The sequence below is a fragment of the Hyperoodon ampullatus genome, assembly GCF_949752795.1.
Source record: "Hyperoodon ampullatus genome assembly, chromosome: 2".
Classification (NCBI taxonomy): domain Eukaryota; kingdom Metazoa; phylum Chordata; class Mammalia; order Artiodactyla; family Ziphiidae; genus Hyperoodon; species Hyperoodon ampullatus.
In genome coordinates, this window is record NC_136915.1 from 144,966,155 (window position 1) to 144,975,971 (window position 9,817).

The following is a 9,817-nucleotide window of genomic DNA, read 5'->3' on the forward strand; positions in this document are numbered from 1 at the left end:
CGGCCAGGTCAGACTTTTTGCCACAGGCTGTCCTAACTCAACCACGTTGATCCCACTATTTACACAGTGCTTCTCATTTCCCCAGATGAGGACGTCTTCTGTCACCCACAGGAACCCAGGAGATAGCAGGAAAGGAAGGCAGTACTATCCTCATTCGACACTTGGAAACTGAGGCCCAGAGATATTAAACCCCAAGTTCAATTAACATGAAGTACTAGACCTATAACTCAGGTCTTTGGTACCTGGTCAGCTGGGAAGATTCAAAAGGCCCAAGAGGGTCCCAGTTAGAGGGATGCAATCCAGCTGTGACGAGCATCCCACAGGCCTTCTCTGCTGGGGGTCAAGTGGGCTAACTACACTCTCCTAGCTAGGAGGGTGATGGCCTCTAAATGGATGGCAACCGTCACCACCAACACTTTCTCTAACTGAAAGGTGAAGAGGCAGGGCGAGTCTGTCGACGCAACACATTCCTTGGTTTATTTTCTCCGCTAGAAATAAACGGGAGTGTCTGAAGGGCAGCCCACCCATTCCCGAGCAAAATCCAACTGCTTTTGTTGGACAGCTCTCTGTTCAGCGGCTATAAGCCGAATGCCATTGCCCGTAAAATGTAACCATAAAGGCCATGAACCCGACGTTGTTCATTAATTAAATGCCTCATTAACTTTTTAAAAAACATGACCTATTCAATTCATAGAAAATTTAACCATCACCGCTAAAGGCACAAGCATGTGGCTGCACACTGGCGTTTTAGCCTAAGAAATAGAAGCCTTTTTCCCAGGAGGGAAAGGTTTGAGGTCTTTGGCCACGCAAGTGATCTATTTAACGTGGATCTGAAGCCAGAGTGTGTTTCTTAACTTCCAGAACCAGATTATCATGACATAAAGCTCAGACAGCCTTTATACTGCACATGGTATCTTTGGCTAAGCAGAGAAAATAACCAAGAATGCTGAAGACAAAACTTCAGGGAAACCCTCCCAAACCACACCCTTATCTGGTTAAGCAAACTGTCCTTCAATTTTAAAAGGTTTAAGCTGCCACATCTCCCAACTGGGCCATCATCCCAACATTTAAAATTCTGCCCAGAGGGCTTCCCTGGTGGAGCAGTGGTTGAGAGTCCGCCTGCCGATGCAGGAGACGCGGGTTCGTGCCCCAGTCCGGGAAGATCCCACATGCGGCTAGGCCCGTGAGCCATGGCCGCTGAGCCTGCGCGTCTGGAGCCTGTGCTCCCCAACGGGAGAGGCCACAACAGTGAGAGGCCCGCATACCGCAAAAAAAAAATAATAATAAAATAAAATAAAATAAAATTCTGCCCAGAGAAATCCCAGAAAGTTGGATTCAAAGTTGAAAGCGTTCATCTATCTACTTGTCACAATGTTCAGCATCAACACTGGTGATCTGTGTAATCTACATATTGAAATTTACATTTGAAGAAAAAAACAAATCCGACCATAAACATTCCCAAGGCTTCCTGTGCAATCAAAGGCCAGTTAGCCTAAAAAAGTATGGATCAAGTGCCCCTTGGTCCAGGCCTCAGAGCCACCAAACCAAAATGGAAACTGTCTTAGAGGACCAACGAGGGTCTTTTGACGTCTCTGGTCCCAAAGGGAGGCTGCTGGAAATGATGCCAAGTTCACAGGTGGGGCTCGGAGCCCCGCCCTCCACGGCCGGTGCAGCAGCACCCCGCCCCCCCCACATCTCCAGCATTTGCTGGAAGCGGGAGTCTACTTTCTCAACCCTAACCCAAAAGTTGGGGTTGGGGGCTCCCCCACACCTCCAGCGTTTGCTGGAAGCAAGGAGTCTATCTTCTCAACCACGGGGGGTCTAGCTCAGCACTATGTGCAACATCTGCTCTGTCCTCCTAGGCGCCCGCTCTCAGCTCTTGGGAAACCAACCGGGTGCTCCTTGGACTTCACCTGCAAGTAACTGCGCTAACTACCAGCAAGTGCTCTCTAGCTAATGGAGAGGTCTCCAAGAGACGTGTAGATATAAACAACAGCACATTCAACCCACAACAACAACAACAACAACACCTCCAAACTAAGCATAGCCCTAGTGCTTCCAACTTCCCACCCACAGTCATGCCTTAGGGCCAAGGCAGGCACACCTCGAAGGGCTCACGGCACTATGGACAGGGGTGGGGGGACGACGGGAGACGGGGGACGGGGGCATAGAGCTGGCTGAGGGTGTGGGCGCCAGGGCTCCGGGCCAGCCTGGGTCCTGCCACCCCAGTGCTCATCCACACCTCCACGCTCAGCCTGCTGAGCCGCATTTTACTGTCACCATTCAACTCCCAGAGGGCTGATGCCAGCACAGAAAAATGCCTTTGCCCTGTGGGCTATTACATCACAATTGCTACTGACAAGTATGGTGGGGGAACTGCACAGGGCAGAGGGAGTCATCTGTCTCACAGAGGTTTTGAACTGTAAAAAGGGCAATTCCAATATGAGCCAGTCTTGCTGAGGAGCGTGGTGGGGAGTGGTGGGCTGTGGAGCACTGCTGGATTGCTACCTGTACGGGTATCTGCTAACCCCTCTGAGGCTCAATTTCCTCATCCGAGAGTGGGCTACTACTCGTTACTCCCAAGTGAAGATGTTAAAAGGGTGAAAGGAGTTACTACAGATCACACGGGCTTAGACAGATATCACCTGTCTTTCTGTCTATGTTGCTCTAGCAATAGAGGCTATCACTGTCATCAGCCGTGCTGGCTTGGGATACAGCAGTGTGGACAGGGAGTTTTGTGCAAGGCTCAACCCCTGCTCCCCGCCCATCAGCCCTCGGCTCCCGTGCCCTCTCAGAAAGAGACTGCTCAGGTCTGCTCCACTCCCACCCCTACTCTGCACAGACACTTCCCACCCGCTACCCCACAGGGGCATCACTCTGCCCCAAACAGCACAAGTTATTAGAGCTAATAACTACTCTCCTTCTTGCTATTCAGAATCCAAAAGGGCTCATTAAAATTCCCCTGGTCGCCAAGCCCTGGGTTAGGTCAGATTTTATATCAGAGATAAGGGAGCCGGACCGGCCGAAGCAGCCTACCTGCCTGAACGGGAACGGAACATCACAGAGGGCTGCCTTTCTTTTCACACCACGACTGAACAAGCCACCAAAGAGCCCGCAGTGTGAGCGGGGCCAACGCAAACACCCTGCTGGAACACCCAGCCCAGCCCGCCACGTGGAGGGGGCTGGGCTCTGAGACCCGCCCCCCATCCCCAGCCAGTGTGTCCCCCACCCAAGGAGCAGCAGCCGGCGGATCCTGATCCGGGGCACCCACAAGGATGCTCACCTCGTAGCCAAGCCGGGCGAACTGCTGTAGGAGGGTCTCGCCCGCGTTCTTATTGACAATAAGTCTCCGCGCTTCCGGTGGCATCGGGCGGGACTGGGTGGTCTCTGGAGGGGAGCTTGAGCATGTCAGCCGCGAGGCCTGGGAAGCTGGTAACAATTGCTGCAAACGGTCCAAGGGCTTCTGGTCCTGCTTGGCCGGCGAAAGATCATTGTCGGAACTGAGCTCAGGCCGCTTTCAAAATCTCCGGACGGTCACCTATCACGAAACCAGGCAGCGCACACATTTCAGGCTGTCCTTCCACCACCCGCTTGGTTTCCTTCCTCCCTGAGTTACAAACCTGAGTGGAGGAAAGCACTTTTCCTCCTCTCTGTCTGGGGGAGGCGGGGCGGGAGGAAGGGGTTGCATTTTTACTAGCTGGAAACCCATAGACTACATAGACTATGTTCCCCTGCAGAATTCTAACTACATGGCCACCTTATCTTCCTAACATCAAGTGGGAGCAGTCTGGCCGGTCCATCTCGTTCTCTTGACTTATCTCCCCGCCTGTCAGAAATCTGTCACGTCTCGAGTGTGAAAACTGACTTTTTTCTATCTCATATAATCCAAGATGAGGCCAATCAAGAGATTACCGGAGCTGGATAACAATGCCACAGAAAGCCAGGAGTCACAGTCTTTTACTTTCTCCCAGGGATTGCTGCTAGATAAAAGTTGCCCATGGGATGAAAATCATTTTGCGAGACTTCATTGTAATATCCAACTCATCTGTTCAAATGTTAGGGCCTGTGAAGTTCTGTCCAGGTGAGCTGAATCTTTACCAACGGCCTCTCCCTACGTTTCCAGGTATTCTCAAGGTTCCCCCGGAGCTGGCAAAGTGCTTAGTGCTGGGCTTCCTTTCCTAGGGTGCAAAGTGAGGGACACCAGGAGACAGGGAGAGGGGGATGCAGATAGTGTTCGGGTGACTTGGAGGCCAGAGTGAAGATGGTAAAGGCCAGAACTGGGTGAGTAGGGGTGGGTGCATTAACCTCTAGCAGGTGATGTTTCTAGAGAGGAAGCTTGAGGTTCAAGCATTCTCTCCCTTAATTCTAGATTCCTGGGCTACAAGGGTCCTCCAGAATGCTTACCTGGGTACAGGTGTACAGCTGGTTTTCCAAAGATCTCAGTTTGCCCTTCAATTTGTCTTCATTAAGCTGGCCCTGGAGCAAATGGGATGAGTTAGCCAGAATACAGCTTGGGCTAGAATATAGCACGCAGAGAGTTTTGTTCCCTATTCCCAGCCTACTGCCTAGAATAAACAGTGTATGTGGAATTGAGCTCTTTCAGGAGGTAGAGAGGGGGAGAGACGATGGATGTTTGGAAAGAAAAGGATGTTTTCCTCTTTCTCTGTAACAGGAGAAGGAAGAATCAGACTGGCCCCCAAGGTCTTCTGTGTGCCTTGAGGTTTTGTATCAAATGGCTCAGGGTATCGTAGCAGGGGCCCATTTGAAGGAAAGCTTCTAAGCTCTCCTTTTCTTCTTCTTCTTCTTCTTTTTTTTTTTTTTTTTTTTTTTTTTTGCGGTATGCGGGCCTCTCACTGTTGTGGCCTCTCCCGTTGCGGAGCCCAGGCTCCGGACGCGCAGGCTCAGCGGCCATGGCTCACGGGCTTAGCCACTCCGTGGCATGTGGGATCTTCCCAGACCTGGGGCACGAACCCGTGTCCCCTGCAAGGGCAGGCAGACTCTCAACCACTGCGCCACCAGGGAAGCCCTATCCTGTGGTTTTTAAGTATCCCTGCACACTCTGCCTGTCTCTAGAGTATTAAGTCCAGTTGCACTGTTTGTACCTCTTTGTTTATTGAGATTATTATTTACTTGCATTAAAATGTACCAATTTCAAAGGTACAGTTTGATTAATTTTGGTAATTGTATACAAGGTGTAACCACCACCACGACCCAGATACAGAGAAGTTACTTACCCTTTAAAAGTTTTCCATCCCAATTTGCCCAATTCAGTTTTGAGACACTTTATTGAGTTTTACTGCTTTCTCTAACATCGACTCTCCAGGTGATTTAGAAAAGTCACTTTACCTCTCTGGATGTGTTTTTGCTTTTATAACATGAAAAATGCCAGAACAGATTTGTTACCAAGGGCCCTTGCAGTCCTTTCAGAAAATGAGGGGGTAGGGTAAGGGCGGGAATCTCAGCCTTGCGTCCCCATTCTTCACATAGCACACGCATGTGGCAGATCCTAGTGGGAAAAGCCTGTGGTCGCATCAGAGAGAATTAGGTTTCCATCTCCTCTCTTGCTAGTGTGTATGTAACCTTTTGTAAGCATCAGCTTTCTCATCTCCAATATCAGGCTTATTAACAAGGCCTATTTGTTTACTGTTGTTGTGAGGATGAATTGAGATGCACCGGCAGCCTTAAATGTTAGTTGGTATTTGTATTATGGCATAATATAAAGGCACTGCATTCAACCATCTCAGTTACTACACGTTTATGCAGGCTGATTCTCACAGCCAAAACAGACGCACAAAGTACACCCACCCATTTACCCACCTGGGGAAGCCCGAAGCCTCCCTGCCTGCCTGCCTTAAGGGGCTCAGAGAAAAGCTGCGCAGGCGTGCACGTGCTTCCAAAGAGCCTCGCTAGGGGGCGGAATGGGAAGCAGGAAGTTCTAACGCCTGTCGTACAATCGCGACGTAAAGCGGGTCTGCTTTATGGCACCCTGCTTCCGCCGTAAAGTGCCGTTGGCAATCCCGCGTGAGTGGGTTGACGAGACTACTTGCAGGTGAAAAACGCGATTCTTGGAGGTTGGCTGACTTGACGTCTTCCCCATGGGCAAACGCGGGAGCCGGAGCCGGAGCCGGAGCCGGAGCCGGAGCCGGAGCCGGAGCCAGAGCCAGAGCCAGCGCCAGCGGCTCAACTCCCTAACTAAAAAGCAGAAGCAGCATCTAAGGGATTTCGGCGAGGAGCATCCCTTCTATGACAGGTATGGAGAGGCAAGGCTGGGACCGGCGCTGCCGGCGTCCTTTCCCGGTGGGAGCCCGCGTGTCCCCGCGTTTGGTCCGCCGGTGCCCCGGGGGTAGTGACAGGGCAGCTCCCGCCGCGTCCCACGCTGCCCCGGCGCCGGCCTAGCTCGCCCGGGGATCCTGGCGGCTTCCCGCCTGAGATGGGGTTCTTCACCGGTCTTCCTACCCTTTGTTGAGCCTGTAGTTTTATGCTAGACGGCACGCCTCCTGTGTGGCGACTGGGCAGAGATTTTATAAGCTTGTTTTCGTTTGATATGTTTTTAAAGAATTGCTTGGGGGCTTCCCTGGTGGCGCAGTGGTTACGAATCCGCCTGCCAACGGAGGGGACAGGGGTTCGAGCCCTGGTCCGGGAAGATCCCACATGCCGCGGTGCAAGTAAGCCCGTGCGCCACAACTATTGAGCCTGCACTCTGGAGCCCGCGATCCACAATTGCTGAGCCAGGGTGGTGCAACTACTGATGCCCGCGAGCCTAGAGCCCCTGCTGCGCAACAAGAGAAGCCACCGCTCGCCGCAACTAGAGAAAGCCCGGGCGCAGCAACGAAGACCCATAGCAGGCAAAAGTAAAGAAATAAGTTAAAAAAAATTAAAAAAGAATTGCTTGGGACCCTCGACATCACCTATCTATTAAATGACCACGAGGAAACTAATGTTTGGGTAGTTGTGGGTTCCTCTATAAGTGTCCAGACTCTCAGTGATGATCTTAGTGCTCATCCCACCCCTTTGGGCTGCTTTATCAACCGTTAGAGGGATAGTCTACTTAAGAAATTTGCTAGAAAAGGTGAACCCCGAGGGCTTTTATTTGCCAAAATTTCTCATCTTTTGGATGAGAGCCTGTTACTGTGTGACTGTAGTATTTGTCATGTGGTCTTATTAGACTTTTTCATTCGTCTCTTATTATCTATTTGGCATATCCTTACAAAACCTGTCCAAATGCATATGGAGTTTTTACTTTACACTAGATATAACGTATTTATAACGGTATAGTCTGCCATGTTCATTTAAAGTTGTATCATTAGACGTTTCCTAATTGCTACATACTAGTAGTTAGAGCTTAATATTGCCTGTTTCTTCTCAGGGTTTCCAGAAAGGAAGCAAAACCACAGACTTGTCAACTGGTAATGCTTTATACCTTCTTTATGATAGTAGATTCTGGACTGTTACTTTTAAGATTATATATGGTAATAAAGTTTGGCTACATTTTCACTCTTTTTGATGTTAGATGTAAGCTATATTTTAGTAATATTGCTTAGTTTTAAGTGCAGATGTCTGTTAAAATGCCATTGTGATAACTAATATAGTATAGAGTATGAAACTGTCCTGAGAGATTAGCCTGTTAGAACCTGTTAAGGAGGCTTACCAGAGGGCTCTTGGTGAATCCTAAGAGGGAATGTCATGTTTGCTTAACATAAAATAGAGTGCAAAATCATCAAAGGTCTTATTTCATTACCACAGACTCAGAAATAAAGTACACTTTTTTGTTGTAAGTTTTCCTGTTGCTCCTTTAAAGGTGCCAAATGTCTGACACATAGGTTAGATCGCCTTATAACCTAAAGGTCCATGTGTTTAGTTTGCTGTCTTCCCATGTGGAACATTAGCAGTTCAAAGAAGAGGAAGCGCTTCTAGAATCATAGCTAGATTAGCTGTTTTAAACAAATTTGGTGCTAGGTTTGGTTGAATAGATAGGATCGCATATTTGCAGAAAAGCTAGTTTTTATTTAGAAAAGTCTGAACTTGGATCCACTGTGGGCCTGATGATAGTCGTGGGGTAGCAACAAGAACAATATATTTTTTGTTTTTAAAATCCCCATTTTCCTTTTAGTCAGAGAGTTTATAGATACTTCAAGTTCTGAAAGTGAAGCATAGAGTGAACCAGAACAAGTTTCTGGTTACAACAGACTACTTGCCACATTAAAGGATGTTTCCAAGGAAGATGAGGAGGAGGAAGAGGAAGAAGACAGTGTTATAGATGAGACAGAAATGAATCTTGAAGATGGCGATAGTGACATCATTGTGGAGGAAGAGATGGCAGTAGAGTCTACTGACATGCAGAAGAGTAAGTGCCTTTGATGTGGGTTTATCATCTTTGCAGGGACCACAGACAGATTGCCCCAGGGGCAGGGTGCCTTGTACCGTAGAGCTGGGTGAAAGCACATGGATTCAAAGCAGAGATTCTTAACGTTGTTGGGCTCTGTGATATCTTCAAGAATCTGATGAAAACACAGGGCCCTCTGGCCATAAAAATGCAGAAATGACATTTTTGCTTATGATTTCCAGGATTTCATCAATCCTACTTCAAATTCCCCTGATTGAGAGGAAAGGGAACATAATTCTGTTTTTGTAATGGTCTCAATTTATGAAAGAGATGATTGTTCCTGCCTTAGAGGAACCAAGTTTAATGGAAGATAGACATAAAATATACAAAACTTTTCAAGCATCAAATCTGAATGGAACCGATAAATATAAGGTGTTAAAGAGATGCAGAGTGGTCACATGCTGCCAGGGTAGATGAGGGGAGGCTTCAGAGAAGAGCTGGGATTGAAAGCTTAAAGGAACTCTGTCTCACTCGGACATCTAGGTGACTATTTTTTTTAAAATTATTATTAATTTATTTATTTTTGGCTGCATTGTGTCTTTGTTGCAGTGCGCCGGCTTCTCACTGTGGTGGCTTCTCTTGTTGTGGAGCATGGGCTCTAGGCACGTGGGCTTCAGTAGTTGTGGCTCACGGGCTCTAGAGCACAGGCTCTGTAGTTGTGGCGCACGGGCTTAGTTGCTCTGCGGCATGTGGGATCTTCCCAGACTAGGGCTTGAAACCACGTCCCCTGCATTAGCAGGCGAATTCTTAAGCACTGTGCCACCAGGGAAGTCCCCATAGGTGACTTTTAAAAATCAACTTGATTGAAGTATGAATTACATTCAACAAGGTGTACCCATTTTAAGTATGTAATTTGATAAGTTTTGACAAATGTGTATATCTATATTGTCATCGCCAAAGTCAAGATACAGAACTCTTCCAATACCTGCAACAAGTTCCTTCTTGTCCTTTTACAGTCAGTTTCCCAGGCCTGGCATCAGGCAACCACTGACATGCTTTCTTTCACTATGTGTTCGTGTTTCCTATTCTAGAAATTCATACGAATGGAAGCATACAATAAGTACCCTTTTGCATGTGGCTTCTTTGGCTCCTCATGTTGTTGTGACTCATCCGTGTAGTTCATATTAGTAATTCATTTCTTTTTATTACTGGAATAGTAGTCCATTGTCTGAATATATCTGGGTAACTTTTTATATTCTATTATCTTAATGCCTATTTGCCTTACTGTATTTTTTTCTGTACTTTAAGGTGTCACACACCATTCTTAGTGTTTTCATTCATCACTTGTACTCGGATAAAAAAATCGTTGCCTCAAACTTAGGGACTTTTTAAATTTTGTTGGTTTTCCAGTTTTCTTTCATGTTTTAGGTTTTTAAAAGTGAAAAGTTTGGTTTTTTAAATTATAAAAGTAATATATATTTACTGTAAAAATTT

The 9,817-nt window shown here is 47.7% G+C and overlaps 1 pseudogene across 1 annotated transcript in view; it reads left to right on the top strand.

The window, feature by feature from the left end:
• Positions 1–9,817, top strand: part of LOC307066040 (centrosomal protein of 78 kDa-like) — a 216,001-nt pseudogene that overhangs the window by 146,552 nt on the left and 59,632 nt on the right. The gene's annotated exons all lie outside the window — the stretch shown is intronic.